This window comes from Sciurus carolinensis, chromosome 7 (genome assembly GCF_902686445.1).
Source record: "Sciurus carolinensis chromosome 7, mSciCar1.2, whole genome shotgun sequence".
NCBI classification, from domain to species: Eukaryota; Metazoa; Chordata; class Mammalia; order Rodentia; family Sciuridae; genus Sciurus; species Sciurus carolinensis.
In genome coordinates, this window is record NC_062219.1 from 124,541,479 (window position 1) to 124,567,206 (window position 25,728).

General features: G+C 42.5%; 2 pseudogenes; one reads left to right on the forward strand and one right to left on the reverse strand.

Moving 5' to 3' along the window:
• The first annotated feature begins 12,128 nt into the window (after positions 1 to 12,128).
• LOC124989346 (saoe class I histocompatibility antigen, A alpha chain-like) lies at positions 12,129 to 24,173 on the forward strand (annotated as a pseudogene).
• Positions 24,174 to 24,509: 336 nt separating this feature from the next.
• Positions 24,510 to 25,579, reverse strand: LOC124989347 (dnaJ homolog subfamily C member 8-like; annotated as a pseudogene).
• Between the last annotated feature and the right edge of the window lie 149 nt (positions 25,580 to 25,728).

Genomic DNA, 25,728 nt, shown 5'->3' on the forward strand with positions numbered 1-25,728 from the left:
GCACCACAAAAAAAAAAAAAAAAAAAAAAAAAAAGGCAATGCATTGTTTTCTCAAACTGAGTACTTCAAGTGTTTACACACATAAAGACAAATGATCAAAAAGCCATGTTTTCTGATATTACCACAGATACCTCAGAAAAGAATGGAAGTATTGGGAAGACATCAGAATTAGGGGGGTGAATATGAGTTCTTCAAAACTTTTTCTCTTCAAAGCTCATATTCTGTCACTGTCCAAAAAAAAAAAAAAAAAAAAAAAATGTCAGTGCTTTATCTTGGAGGAACAGGTTCACACTTACTTTTCACAGTATCAGGCAACAATCTGGGTAACCAGGGTTTCTTTGTCATTCATTCTTTGAAGTAAAACTGGTATTCCCTAAAAAAGAAGTCAAGACAACTTACAAAATGGTTTTTGTTGACACATTGTGTTTGGAATACAGTAGAAGACATATACATGGGTTTTCCATTTAAATCCTGTGAGATATTTTGAAAATGTGGAACCTAGAATGGACATTTGACTGAGTTAATAATTTTTAACAATTAAACGAGGACACATTTAACTGCAACTGACTTTCTTTTTCTCTTTTTCTTCTTCTTCTACAACTAAGAGGTGATGGAAAAAACCCTAACCATGTTAGCTATCGTTCTGGCTTTTACTTTTGTGCAAATAATGACTTGGTAGTATTGAAATGTCAGCTTTGACTTTGTGGATCTTGGTGAGAGTATCTGAGAACCTCCAGATGTTACACAGACCACACTTTGAGAACTGCTTGCTCTGAATAAACCCTGGAGAGTTCTCCACTATCCCCATACTTCATTGCCACTTCTTTATGTCCAGATTGTCCTCTGAACTGTACTCTCCCCTCGTCAAAACTAAGCTAGTGCTGGGTGCAAGAGCTCATGCCTATATTCCCAGCGGTTTGGGATGCTGAGGCAGAAGGATCACAAGTTCAAGCCAGCATCAACAACTTAGTGAGGCACTAAGCAACTCATCAAGACCCAGTCTCTAAATAAAATGTTAAAAGGGCTGGGGATGCAGTTCAGTGTTTTAGTGCCCCTGGGTTCAGTTCCCAGTATCAAAAAACAAACAAACAAACAACAACAACAACAAAAAAAAAAAAAAAAAAAAAAAAAACTGAGCTAGTGCTTGGCCCTAGAAGAGAACCCATCCCCTAAAAATTTGATGACACAGTTGTTCTTCTTCTGGGAACAGAGATAGAAAGACATGTGTTTCTCTTGGAATTGAAAATTTTAGGGTTTGGATGAAAAGTATCCCCAGAAAACTCATAAGTGAGACAATGCAAAAAGGTTTGGAGGAGAAATGATTGAGTTATAAAAGGCTGAATTCAATCAGAGAATTAATACTCTCATGGAATTAACTGAGTGGTAACAAAAGGTGGGTAGGTTGTGACTGGAGGAGGTGGGTTATTGGGGGCATGAATTTGGGGTACATAGTTTGTATCTAGAGGGAGTAGAGTCTCCCTCTGATTCCTGATCATCATGTGAGCTGCTTCCCTCTGCCACACTCTTTCACCATAATGTTCTGCTATACTTTGAACCCTGAGGAATGGAGCCAGCCTTCTATGGAGTGAAAGCTCTGAAACTGTGAGTCCCTAAATAACTTTTTCTCCTTTACCTTTGTTCTGCTCGAGTGTTTCAGTGACATCCTTGAAAAGCTGACTAAAACAAGAACAATTTGGGTGTGAAGTCAGCAGACAGAGAATCACTCAAAAGCTCTGTGGTTGCCTGTGTCCATATCTAGGACACAAGTCAAGTGCAGTCTCCATGAGAAATAATATTGGCACTTTTCATTTTAAGTGGAGCTAGTGGGCTTTACAAAGCCCATATAGCATTCGGAGCAGTTATTTTAGTCCATGAAGTTGCTGTATCAAAAATACTACTGACCAGGTGGCTTATTAACAATAGAAATTTGTTTCTCACAGGTTTGGAGGCTGAAAAGTCCAAGATCAATGTGCTGACCACCTCCATTTCTAGTGAGGGCAACTTCCTCGCACACAGCCATCTGCTCACTCTGCTACTGGGCACAGGAATTCTCCCGTTTCTCTTTTTTGAGGTACTAATCCCATTTGTGAGGGCTCAGCCTCCATATGGATTTCAAGGGAAACTAAACTGAGAATGACAGCTGTGGTATTTGATAGAACACTGTGTGGTGATGAAATTGTTCCATGTGGCTAAGAAGCACTTAAACGTGACTGGCCCACTAAACAATTGAATTTAAAATTCTTTTTGTTAATTGAAATGTAAATAACTGTGTGAGGCTGACACTTATTATTTCTTGTCAGCATGTCTAGTGTGCTCTTTATATTCAGTCTCCCACCCAGAAAGATACACTGTGATTTCTGGGTGGAAGTCTGTTAAAATTATCTTCATATGAAAACCACAATGACATTTGAAAGATTGACATATCGGATTGGGGAATTGGTTGGACGATATGGGGGATGTGTAAGGAAGTAGGGGTTTACTCTAGTTTGGGTGTTGTCAAGAAGCAGAAGCAATTGTGAGATGGAGTGTCTCTGTAAATGTTAGTCATATAAGTAAAGACCGGAGCAAGGATGAAACTAACTTGTAAAGAAGCATCTGTCACTCATATGCACCAATATAAGTAGATGGCTAGTGTTTTGTGACTTGTGCAGTTTCTTACTTTTGCATGTGCTTAGAAAAAATTATGTTCTACTCTTATTTTGTCTCACTTTGTGTGTTTCAGAGACAGCTTTTCTGACATTGCTTCTGCATCTGCCTTTTGTCCAACAGGGAATAGCATGGTCTCACTGTGAGCACCAGGCCGGCTCCTAAAAACTCTGAGGCCCAGTTCTACATGTCACAGCAGTTCCCAGATGTTAGGATCTGGTTTTTCTTCTTTCTTAACTTCAATATTTTCTACTGCCTACATCCCTACTCGAAAAGAATAAATATTAGTGAGCAATACGGAAAAGAAGAAAGGCACATGTTGAACAAGTATATTAGCAATAATCCATCTCACCTGCACTGTCACCAGGGACATGCATATTCAGCAGACATTACAAAGAGAAATTTAACATCACTACTGAACTTTTCAGTGTGAGAGAAGACTATGGGTTCATGGAAGCAGATAAGCAGGAGACCTCACAAGTCCACTGCCACTATTCTCAATAACATCTAAAAGATGTAAAAGAGAGTTATGGAAATATAGAAGAAAATAATTAAAGAAATAACAGAATTTTTTAAATGCCTATACTGTAAAAATAAAAGAGCTTGCTGGTTAAAAATTGATCATACCAATGAATAATTCAATGAATGAACTGGAAGATTAAATTTGGACCACCACAAAGTATTACAAATGGAGAAGCAAAGGTAGGTAAGAGAGAAGAACAACTACAAGGACATTTGACTAGCAATCAAGGATTTCTAACACCTAAATACTGCAAGTTCCAAAAGAGTGGAGAGAAAGAAATTATTTTCAAATATCAAGAAACATTTCAGAGTTTACAGACAAATGTTTTCACTTTGAATGATTCCACCCAAGTGCTTATTACAGTGATGAAAACAGACCCAGGCCAGGACACATCACAATGAAATTGCTGAAAGCCAGCAGAAAGAAGAGACCTTCAAAACTTCAAGTGTCAAGTTAAACAATTTTGCAAGCTAGAGAATGTTGAAGCAATGCCATCCAATTTTTTTTCTTTTTTTTTCTTTTTTTTCTTTTTTTTATGTAATCATAAATTTACATAGGGTAATGTTGTTTGATTCATTCTGTTATTTTTTTCCCTTCCCCCCCACCCCTCCCACCCCTCTTTTCCCTCTATACAGTCCTTCCTTCCTCCAATCTTGCTCCCCTCCCTAAACCTAACTCTAACCGTAACACTAACCCCTCCCACCCCCCATTATGTGTCATCATCCACTTATTAGCGATATCATTCTTCCTTTGGTTTTTTGAGATTGGCTTATCTCACTTAGCATGATATTCTCCAGTTTCATCCATTTGCCTGCAAATGGATAATTTTATCATTCTTTATGGCTGAGTAATATTCCATTGTATATATATACCACATTTTCTTTATCCATTCATCAATTGAAGGACATCTAGGTTGGTTCCACAATATGGCTATTGTGAACTGAGCAGCTATGAACATTGATGTGGCTGTATCTCTGTAATATGCTGACTTCAAGTCCTTTGGGTATAGGCCAAGGAGTGGAATAGCTGGGTCAAATGGTGGTTCCATTCCAAGCCCTCTAAGGAGTCTCCACACTGCTTTCCAGAGTGGCTGCACTAATTTGCTGCCCCACCAGCAATGTATGAGTGTACCTTTCTCCCCACATCCTCGCCAACACCTATTGTTGCTTGTATTCTTGATAATCGCCATTCTAATTGGGGTGAGATGGAATCTTAGGGTGGTTTTGATTTGCATTTCTCTTATTACTAGAGATGTTGAGCATTTTTCATATGTTTGTTGATTGCTTGTACATCTTCTTCTGTGAAGTGTCTATTCATTTCCTTAGCCCATTTGTCAATTGGATTATTTGCATTCTTGGTGTAGAATTTTTTGAGTTCTTTATAGATTCTGGAGATTAGTGCTCTATCTGAAGTATGATTGGCAAAGATTTTCTTCCACTCTGTAGGCTCTTTCTTCGCATTGCTGATAGTTTCCTTTGCTGAGAGAAGGCTTTTTAGTTTGAATCTATCCCAGTTATTGATTCTTGCTTTTATTTCCTGTGCTATGGGAGTCCTGTTGAGGAAGTCTGGTCCTAAGCCGACATGTTGAAGCTCTGGACCTACTTTTTCTTCTATAAGATGCAAGGTCTCTGGTCTGATTCTGAGATCCTTAATCCATTTTGAGTTTAGTTTCGTGCGTGGTGAGAGATATGGGTTTAGTTTCATTATGTTGCATATGGATTTCCAATTCTCCCAGCACCATTTGTTGAACAGGCTATCTTTTCTCTATTGCATATTTTTGGCACCTTTGTCTAGTATGAGAAAATTGTATTTATTTGGGTTTGTGTCCGTGTCCTCTATTCTGTACCATTGATCCACCTTTCTATTTTGGTACCAATACCATGCCGTTTTTGTTACTATTACTTTGTAGTAGAGTTGAACATCTGGTATTGCGATACCCCCTGCTTCACTCTTTCTGCCAAGGATTGCTTTAGCTATTCTGGGTTTTTTATTCTTCCAGATGAATTTCATAATTTCTTGCTCTATTTCTGTAAGGTACATCATTGGGATTTTAATTGGAATTGCATTGAATCTGTATAGCACTTTTGGTAGTATGGCCATTTTGACAATATTAATTCTTCCTATCCAAGAACATGGGAGATCTTTCCATATTCTAAGGTTTTCTTTAATTTCTTTCTTTAGAGTTCTGTAGTTCTCATTGTAGAGGTCTTTCACCTCTTTTGTGAGATTGATTCCCAAGTATTTTATTTTTTTCGAAGCTATTGTGAATGGGGTAGTTTTCCTAATTTCTCTTTCTGAAGATTCATCGCTTATGTATAAAATGCCTTAGATTTATGTGCATTGATCTTCTATCTCACTACTTTACTGAATTCACTTATGAGATCTAAAAGTTTTCTGGTGGAATTTCCTGGTTCCTCTAAGTATACAATCATATCATCAGCAAATAGGGATAGTTTGAGTTCTTTTCCTATTCATATCCCTTTAATTTCTTTGGTCTGTCTAATTGCTCTGGCTAGAGTTTCAAGGATGATATTGAATAGAAGTGGTGAAAGAGGGCAACCCTGCCTTGTTACAGTTTTTAGGGGGAATGCTTTCAGTTTTTCACCATTTAGAATGATATTAGCCATGGGCTTAGCGTAGATGGCCTTTACAATGTTAAGGAATGTTCCCACTATCCCTATTTTTTCTAGTGTTTTGAGCATGAAGGGGTGCTGTATTTTATCAAATGCTTTTTCTGCATCTATCGAAATAATCATGTGATTCTTGACTTTAAGTCTATCAATATGGTGAATTACATTTATTGATTTCCTGATGTTGAGCCAACCTTGCATCCCTGGGATGAAACCCACTTGATCATGGTGCACTATCTTTTTAATATGTTTTTGTATGCGATTTGCTAAAATTTTGTTAAGAATTTTTGTGTCGATGTTCATTAAGGATATTTGTCTGAAATTTTCTTTCCTCGATGTGTCTCTGTCTGGTTAAGGTATCAGGGTAATATTGGCTTCATAGAATGAGTTTGGGAGGGTTCCCTCCTCTTCTATTTTATGGAATACTTTGAGAAGTATTGGAATGAGCTCTTCTTTAAAGGTTTTGTAGAACTCGGCTGAGAACCCATCTGGTCCTGGACTTTTCTTTGTTGGTAGGCTTTTGATGACTTCTTCTATTTCATTTCTTGAAATTGGTCTATTTAAATTGTGTATGTCCTCCTCGTTCAGTTTAGGCAATTCATATGTCTCTAGAAACTTGTTGATGTCTTTGAAATTTTCTATTTTTTTGGAGTATAGATTTTCAAAATAGCTTCTAATTATGTTTTGTATTTCAGTCGTGTCTGTTGTGATATTTCCTTGTTCATTCCAAATTTTAGTGATTTGGGTTTTCTCTCGTCTTCTCTTTGTTAGTGTGGCTAAAGGTTTATCAATTTTGTTTATTTTTTCGAAGAACCAACTATTTATTTTGTCAATTTTTTGTATTGTTTCTTTTGTTTCAATTTCGTTGATTTCAGCTCTGAGTTTAACTATTTCCTGTCTTCTACTACTTTTGGTGTTGGTCTGTTCTTCTTTTTCTAGGGCTTTGAGCTGTAGTGTTAGGTCGTTTATTTGTTGAGTTTTACTTCTTTTATTAAATGTGCTCCATGAAATAAATCTCCCTCTAAGTACTGCTTTCATAGTGTCCCAGAGATTTTGATATGATGTTTCTTTGTTCTCATTTACCTCTAAGAATTTTTTAATTTCCTTCCTAATATCTTCTGTTATCCATTCATCATATAATAGCATATTGTTTAATCTCCAGGTGTTGGAGTAGTTTCTGTTTTTTACTCTTTCATTAATTTGTAACTTCAATCCATTATGATCTGATAGAATACAAGGTAGTGTCTCTATCTTCTTGTATTTGCTGACATTAGCTTTGTGGCATAATATATGGTCTATTTTAGAGAAGGATCCATGTGCTGCTGAGAAGAAAGTGTATTCGCTCTTGGTTGGATGGTATATTCTATAAATGTCTGTTAAGTCTAAATTATTGATTGTGTTATTGAGATCTATGGTTTCTTTGTTCAATTTTTGTTTGGAAGATCTGTCTAGTGGTGAGAGAGGCGTGTTAAAATCACCTAGTATTTTTGTGTTATGGTCTATTTGGTTTCTAAAATTGAGAAGGATTTGTTTAACATACATGGATGAGCCACTGTTTGGGGCATAGATGTTTATGATCGTTATATCTTGCTGATTTTGCTTCCCTTAAGCTGTATGAAATGTCCTTCTTTAACCCTTCTGACTAACTTTGGCTTGAAGTCCACATTATCTGAAATGAGGATGGATACTCCACCTTTTTTGCTGAGTCCATGTGGATAGTATGTTTTTCCCCATCCTTTCACCTTTAGTCTATGGGTATCTCTTTCTATGAGGTGAGTCTCTTGCAGGCAACAGATTGTTGGATCTTTCTTTTTAATCCAATCTGCCAGTCTATGTCTTTTGATTGATGAATTCAGGCCATTAACATTCAGGGTTATTATTGAGATATGATTTGTATTCCTGGTCATTTCGTTCATATTTGAAATTTTATTTATTTATTTATTTATTTATTTATTTTTTGACACATCTTGGTTCCTCCTTTATTTGACAGTTCCTTTAGGATAATTCCTCCCTTTGCTGATTTGCTTCTTTGTTTTTTATCTCTTCCTCATGAAATATTTTGCTGAGAATGTTCTGTAATGTTGGCTTTCTTTTTGTAAATTCTTTTAGCTTTTGTTTATCATGGAAGGATTTTATTTTGTCATCAAATTTGAAGGTAAGTTTTGCTGGGTATAAGATTCTTGGTTGGCATCCATTTTCTTTCAGAGCTTGAAAAATGTTGTTCCAGGCCCTTCTAGCTTTTAGGGTCTGGATTGAAAAATCTGCTGATATCCGTATTGGTTTCCCCCTGAATGTAATTTGGTTCTTTTCTCTCACAGCCTTTAAAATTCTGTCTTTATTTTGTATGTTAGGTATTTTCATTATAATGTGCCTTGGTGTGGGTCTGTTGTAATTTTGTGTATTTGGAGTCCTATAAGCCTCTTGGACTTGATTTTCCATTTCATTCTTCAGATTTGGGAAATTTTCTGATATTATTTCATTGAATAGATTGTTCATTCCTTTGGTTTGCTTCTCTAAGCCTTCCTCAATCCCAATAATTCTCAAATTTGGCCTTTTTATGATATCCCATAGTTCTTGTAGATTCTGTTCATGATTTTTTACCATCTTCTCTGTTCAACTTTGTTTTCAAGGTTAAATATTTTGTTTTCAATATCTGAGGTTCTGTCTTCCAGGTGTTCTATCCTATTGGTTATGCTTTCTATGGAATTCTCAAATTGGTTTATTGTTTCCTTCATTTCAAGGATTTCTGTTTGGTTTTTTTCAATATCTCTAACTCTTTATTGAAATGATCTTTTACTTCCTGTATTTGTTCTTTTAACTGTTCATTGTTGCTATCATTCAATGCCTGCATTTACTCTTTCATCTCATCATTCAATGTCTGCATTTGCTCTTTCATCTCATCGTTTGCTTCTCTGATATTTTAATTATGTACATTCTGAACTCCCTTTCTCTCATTTCTTCTGCCATGCTGTCTTTGGATTTTATTGATGTAACTTCTAGATTTGTTTCAGGCATTTTCTTCCCTTGTTTTCTCATATTGTTCAGGAATCAGTGGGTCATTAAGCTATTGCAGATTTCCTCTATTGACTTATAATGTCCCTGAAGATTGCTAGTATATCCCCTCTTAGCCTTCAGTAGCCTGCAGTCTTTGAGGAAGTTGATAATGCAGTGCTCCAAAAGGAAGCTGCCTCTCTATGGTTGGTGACCCTCAGATGAGGTATATTCCCTGATAGTGGGCAGAGAAGCCTCCACTTGTTGACTAATGGTCATCCAAAGGGGAACTAAGCTGCAGGCTGAGGAAAGGCCTGTTTGAGCCTCTGTCTCTGGTTTTACCGTCCTTGTGGGGAAAGCTCACCCGGCAGGGAAGACTCACCTGGTGGGGAGGTCTCGCTGGTCAGTTCCCCTCCTAGAGGTTCCCCTCAATCTACAACTACCGCCTGGGCTGGGCTGTCTTCCTCTGCAATGTTCCCAGGGGCCCGGACCTACGTCCTGGGCCTGGGAGCCTCACCCTTCACAGACGAGTCTCCTTAGGCTGCCTCTCCTCAGAGAATCTGCCCACAGTCTTGGAACCTTTGCTCCGCCCCTAAGCGTGTCTCTGTGCGACTCTTCCACCAAGAAGCCGCCTAGGTCCTGAGACCCTGCTCTGCACCTAATTGCCTGGCTGTGCGGCCCCTCCTCTGAGCTGCCTCTTGGAGCCCTGTACAATAGCTCCGAGTCCCAGAGACCCGCCACACACGTCTTCCTCCAGACAGCCGCCCGGTGTTACGACACAGTCACTAGGAGTCCAAGCAACTCACTTCGCGTCTCCTCCTCCCGCCAACCACCTGTAGCCCTAGGCAGTCACTCCGAGTCCAAGTGACCCACCCTGTTCTTCCTCCTCCTCGGGGTAGCCCCCCGGTTGTTCAGGTGCGGACCCTCGGAGACCAAATGACCCACTGTGCTCCTCCTCCAGGCAGGCCACCGGTGTTCAGGAGCGGTCGCTTTGAGCCCAAACAACTCACCACTTGCCTCCTCCTCTGGCAACCGCCTGTGGCTCTGATGCAGTCACGTCTAGACCAAGCCACCCGCCACACTTCTCCTCTTCCTCTGGGCAACCCCCCAGTGTTCAGAAGCGGTCGTTCTGAGTCCAAACAGCTCCCCACGCAGCTCCTCCTCTGGCAGCCACCTGTAGCTCTGATGCAGTTACTCCTAGACCAAGCGACCCGCCATGTTCCTCCTCTTCCTCCAGGCAACTCCCCGGTGGTCAGAAGTGGTCGCTCTGAGTCCAAACAGCTTGCCACGCAGCTCCTCCTCTGGCAACTGCCTGTAGCTCAGATGCAGTCACTCCTAGACCAAGCAACCCGCTGTGCTTCTCCTCTTCCTGTAGCTCTGATGCAGTTACTCCTAGACCAAGCGACCCACCATGTTCCTCCTCTACCTCCAGGCAACCCCCCGGTGGTCAGAAGGGGTCGCTCTGAGTCCAAACAGCTCGCCACGCAGTTCCTCCTCAGGCAGCCACCCGGAGCCCCAGTGGTTGCTCTGAGTCCAAGCGCTGTGCTGAGCCACCTCCTCTACGATGATCCCAGTTGTCCGTGTTTACAGCTCCAGTGGGGGGAGGGTCGTCTCGCCAGGCAACTCTACTTCACAAAGTTCCCTGCGTTCCGGGGCTACTGCCCCATCCGGGACACCTCCCCAACGGGAGAGACTCACCAGGCGGCTTTGAGTTGGTCCCAAGTCTCTCACTATCTCCTCTTTTGAATCCTGCGTCCTGGAGCAACATGAAATGCAGCCGCCCTCTAGTCCGCCATCTTGAAAACCCTCATGTTCTCTTTTTAATCATTGAATTTTTGTTTCTCCAGTGCAATCATGGCAATATTTGAAAGGGCAATACTTCTACAAGATTTGATACTAAGACAAATGACCCCAATCTTCCATGCAGCCCCATTTCCTGATTCCCAGGGGCAGACTGCTTTACTTCTTTTGCCCAATGTGTTTATTGTTATGTGTTGATTGTGTTGATTGTGTCCCTAAAGAGAAAGCTAATAGGGCTCCTTCTTAATTTTTCAGTTTCAAATTGCACTTTTAGTGGACAGCTTCCAATCACATGCCCCTCTCCTCTCAACAGTCATTTGATAATTTTGGTTAAATTAATGTTGTTTACATTATACTAAATATGCAAATGTTCTTCACAACTAGACTTGAAGCTTTCATTACTTTGTTTCCTTGAACTGATTTTCAACTTCCCTGCAATTAATAAAAATGTCGTTCCTTCATTTTCTTGGTTTCTGTTTTACTCATTACTGGAACTTTCCTGAACTCTCCCCCAGGGTCTCTGCTATGGTTTGCACGTGTGCCTCAAAGTTCATGTATTACAAACTTGATCTTCAGTGTGGTGGTGTGGGAAATGGGGCCTAACGGGAGGTGGGTGAGTCTTGAGGGTCCTGCTCTCATAAACAGATCAGTACTGTTATCTTGGGGTGGGTTGGACCTTCCTGGCTCTCTTGCCCTTACACCTTCTACCACTTGAGGAAACAGCAGGAGGGCCTAGGTGAGAAAACAAATACCTGTTCTTCATAATTTACTCAACATGAGGTGTTAGAGCAGCCAAACAGACTAAGACAGTCTCCATGAGTACATTCAAGCAGATCCAGGTCCCACCAACTTGGTCTTTGTGAAGACCCCTGTCCTAGAGCTCCCAGTCCTGCCAGACCTGGACTGGGTGCCTTCACACCTGGAGCAAGGCTGACTCCCTCCTCTCCTTCACCTCATGAGGGAACACTTGGCCTCCTGCTTTTGTGCTGGCTCCATCTTACCTACATTTTACATATCCCCTTTTCTTGGTTTTCTCCATATTTTTGTTTCTCACTTCATTTAGCCATTTCCTCTAGGAACATGGAACAGAAAATACTGAAACATTAAGCATCTAAAATATCTTTTGGACACCCTAGCTCTTGTTCCAACTGTAACTTAGTACAGAATCGGTGTTGAAAATATTGTCACTTGGAATGCACGTGATATTGCTTCAACACTTTCTAGCCTCCAAAGTTGTTTTTCCTGCCTATTAAATGTTCAGTCTCTTTTCTCTCTTTTCTGAATTTTCATTGCAATGTATCGTGGCAGGGGTCTGTTTTCATCTTTGGGGGAGGGCAATTCAAATGTAATTTTGGGGAGAACTAAATGCTGAGAATATTTCCTGAGAATTTAAAATCTTTCCTTACTCTCAATTATTCTGGAACTCATATTGTTAAGTTGTTGGAAACCCTTTATTGATCGCCTTGTGCTCTTACAGTTCTTCTGTCTTCCTTATTATTCCTTTTTCAACTATTTTAGTTCTTTTCTGTACTATTTTAATGGCCCAAATCATTGGTGGGGACCCTCGACAAACCCGCGGGGTGGGCGGGGCGAGGACAGGCTCTCACACCATCCAGATGATGTATGGCTTCGACGTGGGACCAGATGGACGCCTCCTCTGTGGGTTCCTGCAGCACGCCTACAACAACGCGGATTACCTCGCCCTGAACAACGACCTGCGCCCTGGACCGCGGTGGACATGGAGGCTCAGATCACCCAGTGCAAGTGGGAGGCGGCCAGTGCATTGGAGGGCGACAGGGCCTACCTGGAGGACACCTGTGTGGAGTGGCTCGCCAGACACCTGGAGAACGGGAAGGAGACGCTGCAGCGCGCGGGTATGAGCCGCTGCGACACCCTCTGGTCTCCTGTAGATCTTTCTGTCAGCTTCCCACAGTGAGGGGAGGAGAGTGGCACCCACGCTGGACTCCGCCGTGCTCCTCTCCAGAGGGGGGTGGGTGGGCCTGGATTCCCAGGTGCTGTCCTAGAGGAACTGAAGGCCGCTTTCTCTCAGGACAAGTGAGGGATGCAGTCTCTCTCTCCCTGGCTGGTGGGAAAGAAGAAATAACTGACCACAGTTCCCTGGCGGCAGTCTTGGCATCAAGGACAGACTGTCAGGTCCACTCCAGCCTAGTGTCTCTGGAGGTCTGACTCCAGCTTTTCCACATGTCTCATTCTCTACCCAAAGGGAATCTGAAGTCCCTCTCAGGGACCGGAAGGTTCTTCACTAGGTTGTCTCAATCTGATTCTAGAACTTTCCAGTGAATAGATTATGCCAGAAGCCTCAGTTCAAGCTTCTGTCAAGGTTTTGTGCTTCCTCCCCCACCCCAATCATGTTGTCCATTCTCAGAATTGTTATGTGACGGCTGCTTCAGTGACCCATGAGAGTTAATGCCAAAATGACTGAATTTCTGTGTTCTTCCTCTCAGACCCCCCCAAGACACAGGTGACTCACCACACTAGCCCTGAAGGACACATCACTCTGAGGTGCTGGGCCCTGGGCCTCTACCCTAAGCAGATCACCCTGATATGGCAACAAGATGGGGAGGACCTGACCCAGGACATGGAACTTGTGGAGACCAGGCCTGCAGGGGATGGAAACGTCCAGAAATGGGCAGCTGTGGTGGTGCCTGCTGTAGAGGAGCAGAGATACACGTGCCATGTGCATCATGAGGGGCTGCCTGAGCCCCTGACCCTGAGATGGGGTAAGGAGGGCGTGAGGGCACAGAGCCTGTTGTCAGGAGAGCTGGAGGCTTTCTGGAGACCCTCAGCGGGGTATGGACTGAGAGCTGGGGATCAGGGCTCCTCACCTCACTTTCCTTCCTCTCCCAGAGCCACCCACTTGGTCCACCATCCCGTTGTGGGAATGTTGCTGGCCTGGTTCTCCTTGGAGCTGTTGTCACTGGAGCTGTGATCGCTTTTGTCTTGTGGAAGAAGAACAACAGAGATAGGAAAAGTGCAGGGTCTGAATTTTTGTCCCAGTGGTGGTTTCAGGTACCTGGTAGAAGTGTGCCCTGCCTAGTTAATGGGAAGTAATATCTACACTGTTTACTCTTTGTAAATCACATAAACATTAAAGGACATAAAACCTCTTGATTTTTAGGTTATGGGGATCTGATTCCCAGCATTTACAGGCCAGAGGGGAATTTCCCTGCTGAGGACAGATCACCAGGAGAACAACTGGTTTCATCCCTACATATCTACTTCCTTCTTGTCTCCTGATCCTTCCCTATATCTGCAACACAGTTTCCAGTGTCCAGCACTAGGAGGAAGCTCCAAGACCTGTTTCCAACCTGTTCTCTCATAGGATGCTTTCTTCCCACAGGTGCGAATAATGGGACTTAAACACCAGCTGCCTCTAAGTATGAAGAACAGTCATCCCTGGGACCCAGGGGATGGGAAGCCATGGGGAGCTGACCCATCCCATGATTCTTCCATTACCCACATTTCCTGTGGGCTCCGACCAGGTTCTGTTTTTGTTCTGCCTAGGTGGAGACAATGCCCAGGGCTCTGATGTGTCTCTGACTGCTTAAAAAGGTGAGACCCTGGAGGGTCTGAAGAGGGAGAGGGGTTGGGGTTCGGGGAGACTCCTGGGTTACAGGGACTGTCACGGGGATTTTTGACATTTTGAGTGTTCAATGGGTTGTTCATGGTGTCTCCATTACAATGAGTGATCTAAATTTGTTCATAACACTTTCTTTTACAGTTGAGACAGCAACCTTCTGTGGGACTGACTAATACAGGATTTTTTTAGTCCTCCTCCTGCTCCCTACTGAGAATTCAGAGGTCCCTACTTTTCTTTGTGCAGCTGGCATCTATCTGTGTCTATGTGTCTGTGTTCCTGTCATCATCATGTGAGGAAATGGAGAGAGGAGCACATCCCTGATCACCAAGACCCCTCCCCACAGTCTGTTCTCTTCCTCAATCAGCTTTCCTCTGTAGCAGATGTGAGACTGGGATGTCTTCATTCCCAATTTAGATTTATGTTGCTCTGGGATGTAGCTTCTTCCTTACCTATTGAAAAACAGAATCTGGATATTGATTTGTATTTCACATTTGTGCCATGAAGTGTGGTTGATGGGTTAATTAAATGAGAAGAGGACTCCTAAAATTTCTGAGACAAAATAAAACCTGAAACCTTCCAGTCCACATGTTTGCTGTGTTGCCTCTGCTGCAGGTGGGGACTGTAGAGGGATGAAAAGAACCGAGGGTGGACATGCTGGCACCCAGTCTGTGCTCAGTCCATCCTGGGCTTTTATGTGGTCACTCCTAGCTGTATTCTCTTCCCTGCTTCTTATACCTAGTCCCTTCAGTTGAACATCATCCCACCAAGATGTGTGATGAAGGGACTCAAGCATCAGCAGGAGTGGTCCTGTCCTGGGACCATGGGCAGGGAGGGCATCATGCCACTGGGTTAGCACAGATTGAGACCTGAGACTGACCTTCTGCTCCCATCATTTTTGGTTTCTCAGTTTCTACGAGTCAATTATCTCTTTTCTGGTTATTAAGTAAGAGTTCTGGTCTCATTCTCCTCTGGGTGTCTCATCTTTGACAGCAACAGAAGTCATTTTTCCTGTCATTCCACAAAATCAAGGGCAGTTCGTGGATTGTATTTTCTATCATTCCTGCAATATTTTTAAGGGAGTCAGATTATGGAAATAATAGAGAGGGGTGTCTCTTGATTTTTCATCTTAGATAAATGCCTCCTAGGGTTCCATCTTCTCTATGCCACAGTTTCACTGTCCTTAACAATACTAATCCCAGGACTTACTATGTTGAAAATTCTTGGATAGACAAAACAGTATAATAGAAGTTTCTGTTTAGTTGGAAAGTATGACCTATTTGTTAAGAACCATCTTTTCTCAAGATCAAAATGTGCTTGGGTGCTGTGGAGGGCAGGAGGGCTGGTGTGCAGGGAGGAGGGCATCATTTCTAAGAAAAGTCCAGATGGCTCTGACCCCTGTGTGAGAAGCCCTTGTTCTGCAGATGCCACAGCAGCAGTTGGTCTGAGGCTCCTTTAATTAAAGGGAGTGTCTGTGGAAGAGGGAGCAGCTTATGCTAATCATTCTTTCAGCTCTTCTTTATTCAGTACTGAATAGGTGACACCCAGTTTGCATCTAGGATACATCAGGGAACTGAAAACAAACCAAAAATGCCCCTTTTGTGGGACCCATGTTCTATAGGAAAGAAAAAGAAGATACACTCTAAATAAAGTATATAAGGACAGCATTCATGTTAGGTGGTTAAGTGTTGCAGGGCAGGTGTCAGAACGGGTGATTGGGGAGAGGGAAGATGACTGTAAAACCATCAGCATAGAACTTATTAACAAGGTGACATTTAAGGGTGGATTTGAAGATCATGAAGGAATTTTTCAGGATGTTTAGAGGAAGATCTTTCTAGGCAGGAGGAAGCTGCCCTGCAAATGCAAAAGAGCAGGATCCTGCATGGTGTTCTAGGGAGAGGGAGGATCTGGAATATCCTGAGCAGAGTCAGAGGAGCTTAGGGGCAGGCCAACCACAAGATCTGGAGGCTGATGGGAGTAATCTTGCATTGAGTGAGGCAGTTTTGAGTAAAGCAGACATGGTGCATCTTTTGAAAGCATCACACTAACTGCTGAGCTAAGAATAGAATTGAGATGGGAGCACTAGCGAGGCAGCATGGAAACCATAAGGAACTGGTCTCTCCTATGGTGGACATGTTGTTCACTTCACCTGGAGTATGAGCAGGGGAAATAGTGGAAGTGTTTGGATGCTGCACACATTTTGAAGGTGGACTTTACAGCACTTCTTACTGAACTTCACTGCAGTATGAGGAAGAGGAAGTAAGAGAGGACCAAAAATTTGTGACACTATAATCAGAAAGATAATGGAAGAAGAGAAGATTGTCAGGGGCAAGTGTGAGGACAGGACTTTGCAGACACTCAGTGGAGATGCTGAGCTGAGTGGTTCAAACTTGCTATACAAGAGCTGATGATCAAACTGCTCCCAGCAGCCCCAAGGACTTGATGTAAATATGCCTCTTTTGCTTGACTGATGTTAGTCTGGGACACGGGGCGGGGCGGTGGTAAAGGTGAACTGGCTCACTCTCACTTTCTGTATGTGCCTTGTTGTTTGGTAACAAACATTTCACAGTCCAGTGTTCGGGCACTTAGTACACATTTGAGTAGCACTGCTCTAGACAGGACAGTGTTCCAGCCTCTGCCTGGTGTCCAATTAACAGCAGGAAGGAATCAGTTCATAGTTCATGGTGATTCCATTTTTAGTAAAATGAGTGTAAGTTTGCCTCTTTCCCTAAAATCATCTAGAAGGAATACAAAAAACCGAAGAATCATCCAAAAGTAGAAAAGTAAAATAACAATTCTTTAGCTTAAAGTATAAAAGTGTGCAAAAATTCATGGAGAAAAATTACTCTTATTCCAAGGTATTTGCCCAAACTGGAAAAATAGTATCTTTGATTTTTTTAGACTCAAGGTATATTACTGTGTTATGTTCTTGTCAGAATAACCAAATACCTGAGATAATTCACTTATAAAGAGGAAAGATTTATTATGGTTCACAGTTTTGGATTGTGAAGTCCATGAAGTCCTGCCATTTCATACCTGTAGTAAGGCAGCACATCCTGTTGGGAGCGCTGGGCAGAACAAAACCACTTGCCTTCTTACCAGGAACAACGGAGAAGAAGAAGGGATTGGTGTACAACAATGTCCTTCAAGGGCACAGTCCCCAATATTCGAAGGACTTCCCACTAGGCCACAACTCTCAAGGATTTCACCATTTCCCTGTAGCACCATCCAGGGACAACGTGGGAACACTCAACACTCAATCATAACTAGCATACAGGTGATCATCCTCAGAGATGCTTTGAATAAGAAGTAAAATAGGATACATTCTGGCTATCTGTTAAATCTGGAAAAAAAGTATATCCTCTGAGGAAGAAGGGAAATCATTTTCTTTTCCCATGCCAAATTATTCTTAGTAAATTTCCCTTTGTGAGCAGGAGTAGAAGAAGAGGAAGAAGAGGAAGAAGAAGAAGAAGAAGAAGAAGAATAAAGAAGAAGAAGAAGAGGAGGAGGAGGAGGAGGAGGAGGAGGAGGAGGCGGCGGCGGCGGAGGAGGAGGAGGAGGAGGAGGAGGAAGAACAACAAGAACAAGAACAACTATTTTTGAGAATTTTCTATTCATCACCCCGGACTCTTACAGGTTTTTCCCAAATTGCCTTTACCATTTTGGGCCAAAACTATGAACCTTTATTTTGTTTTATAAATATCCTGGGTTGGTTTTGACACAAAATTTGAAGGTGGTATAAAAATTTCTATAGGAATTCATATTTATACAATGCATCAAATAATTTATATAATTCATTTCAAAAGGAAACAAGAAGTGAGGAGCACAAATGTGTAAGTGCAAGTGAAAAACCACGACAGGATCAAAAACCAGTATAAACAAGAGGTAGTAGAAAGAGGTTCATAAGTGAATTACAAAACAAAACATTACATATAATAACCAGTGTTATGTACAAAGAAATAGATGACAATCTTCAAAATGCCTGTGGAAGTACAAAACTAACCACAACCTAGCTGTTTTCAAAGACACCAGATTCAGTTATTAGAAAGTAAAATTGTAATAGCTATTCTAAAAATTCCATTCACTGACTTCTGCTCTGAGCCATAATGGACTAAGAAACACTAGAAATTCATAAAAACATACAAAAAGACAGACAGACATTCAGACATTGGGCAAGTATGACAGACACTACAATCTCTAAGAGAAAAGGAATGAAAGAGGGGAGACCTGCAGTTGTCCATCTTCCTTCCTGGATGCAGTTCCCAGCATCCAGTGCAGGGAGGAGGAGCCCTACACAGCCCAGAAGCCTCAGGGAGTTGATGACACCCAGATATGTATTTGGAGAGGCCACAACAGCAGAGTATGCAAGATGAAGGCAGATAGAGAAGGCTGCTGAAAATAACAGCACTGGAGGTCTGGAGGGCACCTCTCACACCCTCAGTTCATCAGCACACACATATGACCACCATGCAAGGACAGGAAAAGATAGTCCAAAAGCACCAGAGGGAACAATGTACCTAGGGATACACAGAGTAAGAGAAAGTGTGTTCCCTCTGGAAACAGAAAGCTGGGAAGGTAATAGTTTGCTGGATATTGGAGACAGTATGCAGAAGGCTCTGTGACATTATCAGTGAATAACGTGTGGCATCAAACAAAAAATTATCAAGTATTCAATGAAAACAAGAAAATTCAGTACACAGAGAGCAGAGAAAATCCAGGGAATTTAACATTAAGACAGTTATTGTAAATAAATTCCTCAAGCGCAGAAGGTTACATAAGAGGCAAAAATAGTCATGGTAGCTCAAGTTTGGAATTCCAGCTACTCAGAAGACTGAGGCAGGAGGATTGCAAGATCAAATGCAGCCTGGGAAACTTAGCAAGACCCTGTCTCAAATAAGATAAGAGGGTTTAGGTATACAGTGTTTACCTAGTACACACATGGCCCTGAGTTTGATCCCTAGTATCATAAAAATAGATAAATAAATCAGTGAGGATTCATAAAAGATCAGAATAAATTTTGCAAAGATGAAAGTAGCTGACATGTGAAGTGAAATTATGGTAGACCTTGCACTGCAGAATAAAAATCAGTGAGCTTGAAAACAAAGAAAGAAAATCTTTTCAAAATTACACAAAGCAATACTTGTAATATACTGCAGGGCTTATAACATATTCAGATATGTACTTACAGATAACAACACAAAAAGAAAGGAAATAAAACTATCAAGAATTTCCATATCTTGCTGAAATTAAATTAATATAAATCTGAAGAAGTTTCATAGAAAATTCCAGAGCAAACACTAATAAAAATATAGTGAAAAATTTTAAGGGATTTAACTAAGGGAATTGTCATTACAATACAAAATCAGGGCTGCCACTCCCACCACAGTCCACCACTCCATCAGAGTGCACAGGCCTGAGGAGAAGCCTCCAACCAGTGGGAGACCCTAGTGTAGGTCAATAGGCCAGGCTGTTGCCGCCTGGAGCCCGGGAGTCAGAGCTGCAGAGCTGAGCACTGGCGGTGTCTGGTTTCACAGGATCACAACTGGAGAGATGTTTGCTTCAAGATGAATTGTACAAGGTGTCTGTATGACCCATATCTCATTTAAGTAACATTTAGTTGAGACTGTGGATGTGAAACATTGGAAATTGTGCTGGATTGAGTTAAGATTGGGAGGGTGATGGATAGATGAATGTCCCGCATGCAAGAAGGGTCTGAGTGAGAACCAAGCACTTGTACAACACCACTCCCACCCAGGAAAGTTCATTTTTTGAAGTTCTGATCCCAATGTAACTGTGTTTGGAGACAGTTTAAGAGATAATTGAGGTTAAATATAGTTATAAGAGTGGAGAAAAGGGATGGAAAGTAGGAGGGAAAGAAGGATGGAAGGGAGGAAGGGAGGAAGGAAGGAAGGAAGGAAGGAAGGAAGGAAGGAAGGAAGGAAGGAAGGAAGGAAGGAAGGAAACAGTGCAGCCCCAAACCAATAAAACTGTTGCCCCATAAGATAAGAAAAAGAGATCTTACTCCTCCTTTCCCTTCTTTCTTCCTTCTCTTTCTCACTCTCTCCATTAACCTACACAAATAGGGCCAGATGTTACCAAGCAGCACAGTATTCCACTCTGGGAAGAGGTTAGGACTCAGTTGTTATTGGGAGGCTGTAACATTGCCTGGGAGGAAGTAAGCCAGGCCATAAGGTTTTGTGCTCCAGGAAGTTTTGAAATCAAATTGGTAGTAAAATATTTTTATTTAAAGCCCACTTCGGGGGGTTTTCAAGATGGGGGACTAGAGGGTGGCTGCATTTCACGTTGCTCCAGGACGCAAGATTCAAAAGAGGAGATAGTGAGAGACTTGGGACCAACTCAAAGCCGCCGGGTGAGTCTCTCCCGTTGGGGAGGGGTCCCGGATGGGGCAGTAGCCCCGGAAAGCAGGGAACTTTGTGAAGTAGAGTTGCTCGGCCAGACGCCCCTTCCCCCACTGGAGCGGTAAACATGGACAACTGGGATCATCGTAGAGGAGGTGGCTCAGCACAGCGCTTGGACTCGGAGCAACCACGGGGGCTCCGGGCGGCTGCCTGAGGAGAAGCTGCATTGCGAGCTGTTTGGACTCAGAATGACCGCTTCTAAACACTGGGGGGTTGCCCGGAGGAAGAGGAGGAGCACGGCGGGTCGCTTGACCTAGGAGTGACTGCATCAGAGCCACAGGCAGTTGCCAGAGGAGGACCTGCGTGGTGAGCTGTTTGAACTCAGAGTGACCACTTCTGAACACCGGGGGGCTGCCCGAAGGAAGAGGAGAAGTGCGGCGGGTCGCTTAGTCTAGGAGTGACTGCATCAGAGCCACAGGTGGTTGCCAGAGGAGGAGGCAAGTGGTGAGTTGATTGCACTCAAAGCGACCACTCCTGAACACCGGTGGCCTGCCTGGAGGAGGAGTGTGGTGGGTCACTTGGTCTCGGAGCCACCGCTCCTGAACACCCCGGGGGCTACCCCGAGGAGGAGGAGGAGGAACAGGGCGGGTCACTTGGACTTGGAGTGACTGCCTAGGGCTACGGGCAGTTGGCGGGAGGAGGAGACGCGAAGTGAGTTGCTTGGACTCCTCGTGACTGCGTAGGAAACCGGGCCGCTGTCCAGAGGAGGTGTGTGGCGGGTCTCTGGGTATCGGAGCTATTGTACCGGGCTCCAGGTGGCGGCTCAGAGGAGGGGCTGCATAGCCAGGCAATTAGGTGCAGAGCAGGGTCCCAGGAGGTAGGTGGCTTCTTGCTGGAAGAGCCGCACAGAGACACGCCTAGGGGCGGAGAGAAGTTTCCAGGACTGCGGGCGGATTCTCTGGGAGAGGCAGCCTAAGGAGACTCGCCTGCAAAGGGTGAGGCTCCCAGGCCCAGGAGGTAGGTCCGGGCCCCTGGGAACGATGCAGGGGAAGACAGCCCAGACCAGGAGGTAGTTGTAGATTAAAGGGAACCTCTAGGAGGGGAACTGACCAGCGAGACCTCCCCACCGGGTGAGTCTTCCCTGCCAGCAGCCATCCAATTTTGAAGGAAAGTATTTTGAACCCAGAACTGTACCAAGTCAGAGTTGGAATGAGTGGTGGTTTGTCATAGACATTTTTGATGCTTTTAGTTTCACTATTTTACATCCCATTGTATCCTGCTAGACAAAGTGGGAAATAAATGATGGAGAAAACCAAAAGAGAACACAAGGGATGCAAGCAACAGAGGATCCAGCACAGGTTGAGTGGGAGAGAGAGAGAGAGAGAGAGAGAGAGAGAGAGAGAGAGAGGAGAAAAGGAGTGCCCAGGATGAGGTGAAGGAGATGGGAGATGTCAGCGCTGCCCCAGGTGTGCAGGCATCCTGTGCAGATGTGGCAGAACTGATGGCCCAGGACAGGTGTCTTCTCAAAGGTGAAGCTGATGGAATCCTGGATATGCTTGAGTGCATTTTTGGTGACTGTCTTGGTCCACACATCATATGATGATAATACAGACTGAGTGAGTGATAATGAACAGAAATTGATTTTTTCACAATTGTTAAGGCTGGAGTGACCAGATGACAGCCACAAGAATCTTGCAAAATCTTTCTTGCTGTGCCCTCACATGGGAAAATGTGGAACATGGAAGACAGAAGGACAAGAGAGGGCTGAAGAGGCAAGAGGGAGCAGCATACTCCCAAGAGCATATTCTTATGAATCATCATCTTGTACACCCTCTGTCACTGATATACATCCTTATGTGATCTGTGTTTGTATGACTTAGGTATTTTATGGGGGGCATACTTGCTGTCTGAGTTCATTTTTCATTGCTAAAAACACAAACCACAGACTGGATAAATATAAAGGAAGGAGGTGTAATTTGGTTCACACTTCAGGTCGAGGAGATGCATCTGTCCACAACTTTTCTGCTGGCAGAATCCTGAGGCAGAGCAGCACAACACACTGTGATAGATGGGGATGTGGGTGTTTGTGCTCTGGTTTCCCTCTTCTTTGAAAGTCTCCAGTATTCAATCACGGGGCTGATCTAGCCCTCATCACCCCTCCCGGCCCCACCTCTAAACACCACTGATGGACTCACTTTCCAACATCTTTATACCTCACGATGGGGACTAAACTCTCACGTGAGCTTCTGAGATGTAAACCACATTCAAACCACTGTGCTTGCCTGTTTTCATTATTGAAAGTCCTTTTCTGTGGCCAGCAATCCTCGTTGTCTTTAGCCTACTTCATCCGATAATAATACAACCATTCTGCTTTTCTTAAGCTTTCTCTCTACAAGGGCTTTTATTCCTCCTTTAACTCTCAATCAATTTTAATTTTGAATTTAAACATTCCATCACAGACAGTATATTGTCTGTGTTAATTCTTATCCAATGGATGAGATAACCTTTGATTTGAATTTTAGTTCACATGTATTGGACATGATTATTAACACAACTCTATTTGTCAACCATTTGGACCAAGAAGTGTCCAGTTTCTTGGTCCTATTGCTACCCCTTATCTACCTTTCTGTGTTTTGACTAGATATGTTTTAGTTTGTGATTTTAATGCTTATACCAGCTATTAGTCGTATGTATTTGCATTCATTTCTCACTGTGGTTTAGAAATTGAAAACTGTGTCTTTAACTTTCCACATTCTACTTAAGGTAATGTTGAACTACATCCAGTAAAACACAAGAAACTTTCAAGTTCATGTTTTCAGTTAACCACCTCTGTGGTGTTATCACCATGTATACTGCATTAGTGTTCACTGTAAACCTAAGCAGACAGTGTAAAACATTGTGCTACAAAAGTCATCTGTCTTTTAAAAAATTTCATAAAATCATATGTAAAATATATGCAATATTCTGTTGTCAGTTATTCCTTTCTGTGTAAATTAGTCACCATCTAACATTATTACACACTAGGCTGTACTTAATTTCAAGTTACTTGTGGTGAAGGACTGCTAGTAATGAATCCTGTTGTTTTTTATTTATCAGATAAATACTTGGTTTTGACTTGTTTCCCCTTTTTTTAAAGATAATTATATGAAATAAAATTCACAAATTCAGGGTTTAAAGCCATATGAATATTGGTAATTGTTTAGGATCATTAACCACCACTGCGACCAAGATATGCTCTCCCTACCCTTGTCCTAAACAGTGTCCCCATGTGCCTTCCTGTTTGCTCCTCTTCTCCACCCCAGCTCTAGGTGACCACCAATCTCCTTTCTGACTGTAGTTTTGAATATTCTAAAATTTCTGGTATGTGCAATCATATAGTATATAGTCTTTTTGAAACAATCATTTCTAAGCTTTGTTGTACTGTTGTATGTGTGTCAATATTTCATTTATTTTTGGTAGTGAGTGTTACTGAAATAACAGTTTATCTATTGTATTTTCTACTTAAAATTTGTTAAACAGGTGGGTAATTCCCAGGGTGGGTCTGTTATAAATAAAGGCAACTATGAGCGTTTCAGTATAGTCTGTCTGTGTAGGTATGTTTTCTTGTCTTTTAGATAAATGCCTAAGACAGGGGTTGTTGGATAATAAAGTCAGTGTGTTTAATGATATCAGGATTTGTGATATTATTTTACAAATGGGCTGTAATATTTTTCAAATTTCTAGCAGTGATGCATGAGATTTTCAGTTGCTCCACATCCTGTTGATATGTGGGTTTGTCAAAAGTGGTTTTTTGTTGTTGTTGTTGTTGTTGTTCTAATTAGTTTGCACATATACATTTTGAAATCTCGTTGTGGTTTTAATTTGTATGTCTTAGGTGACCAGTGATGGTGAGCATCTTTTTTTTTTTTTTTTGTAAGTAATACGTTTAAGTGGATGATTTCCACAAACCATACATGGAGTTTCTAACCATCACAATGCAGTGACGTACAACACACTGAGTTACAGACTGTGGGAAAGAAGACAGCCCTAATGGTGGCGCCTTCCCGTCCTGGTTGTTCTAAGGGTAATGGGTCAGGGGCGTCTTTTCTTAAACAGAGCCCCACACTGCAATGTACAAAAGAATCACTCTGATCAATATTAAATGGCATTGAATCAAAACGGACTGAAAAGCACAGCTGCTCTATGTGGAGGAGGAGGTGGGAGGAAAAGAATGAGACCTTCACAGCAGGAAGGAAGAGCTGGGGCGAGGTTCTGAGGCTGTGACCCGGGGGTGGGGACCACTCCCCGTGCTCCATGTTTACTTTCAGTGGTCCCAGGAAGGTCTGATTTTTCTTCTCTTTCTTCCCCTTTGCGTTTGCTTGGAAGTTTCGCCAGGTGTCTACCCGACCATCCAGACTTTCCTCAAGGGTTTTCTGCCACTCCCTTTCTCATTTGGCTTTTCCTTGAGCTTCAGTCTCCTCTTCCCTTTGCTGTTTCCTTTCAAACATCTCTTTGGGTTCTCTCTCTCTTTTCTTTTAATTTCCAGCTCAGTAAAGAGCTTCATGGTCTGTTTACATACTCAGTTGAACAGCTCTGGGTCATCTTCCTCTACATTTGTAGGTTCCTTCCTTCTTAACTGTTTTCTCTACTCTTTCGCAGTGTGTTCCTAGTATTCTTTTCCTGTCTGAATTACATCCTGGGCCCTCCTTGTTTGTTCCTGATCCAGTAGCAACTTGTAAGCTTTGTCCACAGCTTCAAAAGACTTTTGCGCTCTAACAGCATCATCTTGATTTTTGTCAGGATGCACCAATATGGACAACTGCTGAAACCTCTTTTTAATTTCTTCATCTGTCACTTCAGGGTCTATTTCAAGAAACTCAAATGGGTTCAAATTGAAATCAGAGGAACCAGGAGGGGTCAATCTTTCAATCTGAGTTTTGGACATCAGAACTGAATCTCTCTTCTCTATTTGGTTCACCTCACTGTGGGGCACGAGTGCTTCCTCTGTGCTGCCTCCACAGGCAGAAGCCCCACTTTCTCCTGAAGCCACCATTTCCCCTGCCCAGCCACCATGTTGGATGAGCATCCTTTCTATACTTATTAGGGACTTGCAGGCTTAGCCTGTGAACTATTCTTGCATTTCTTTTCCATGGAACTAACGGTTGTTTATCTCATGATTGAATTATAAATATTCTTCATATA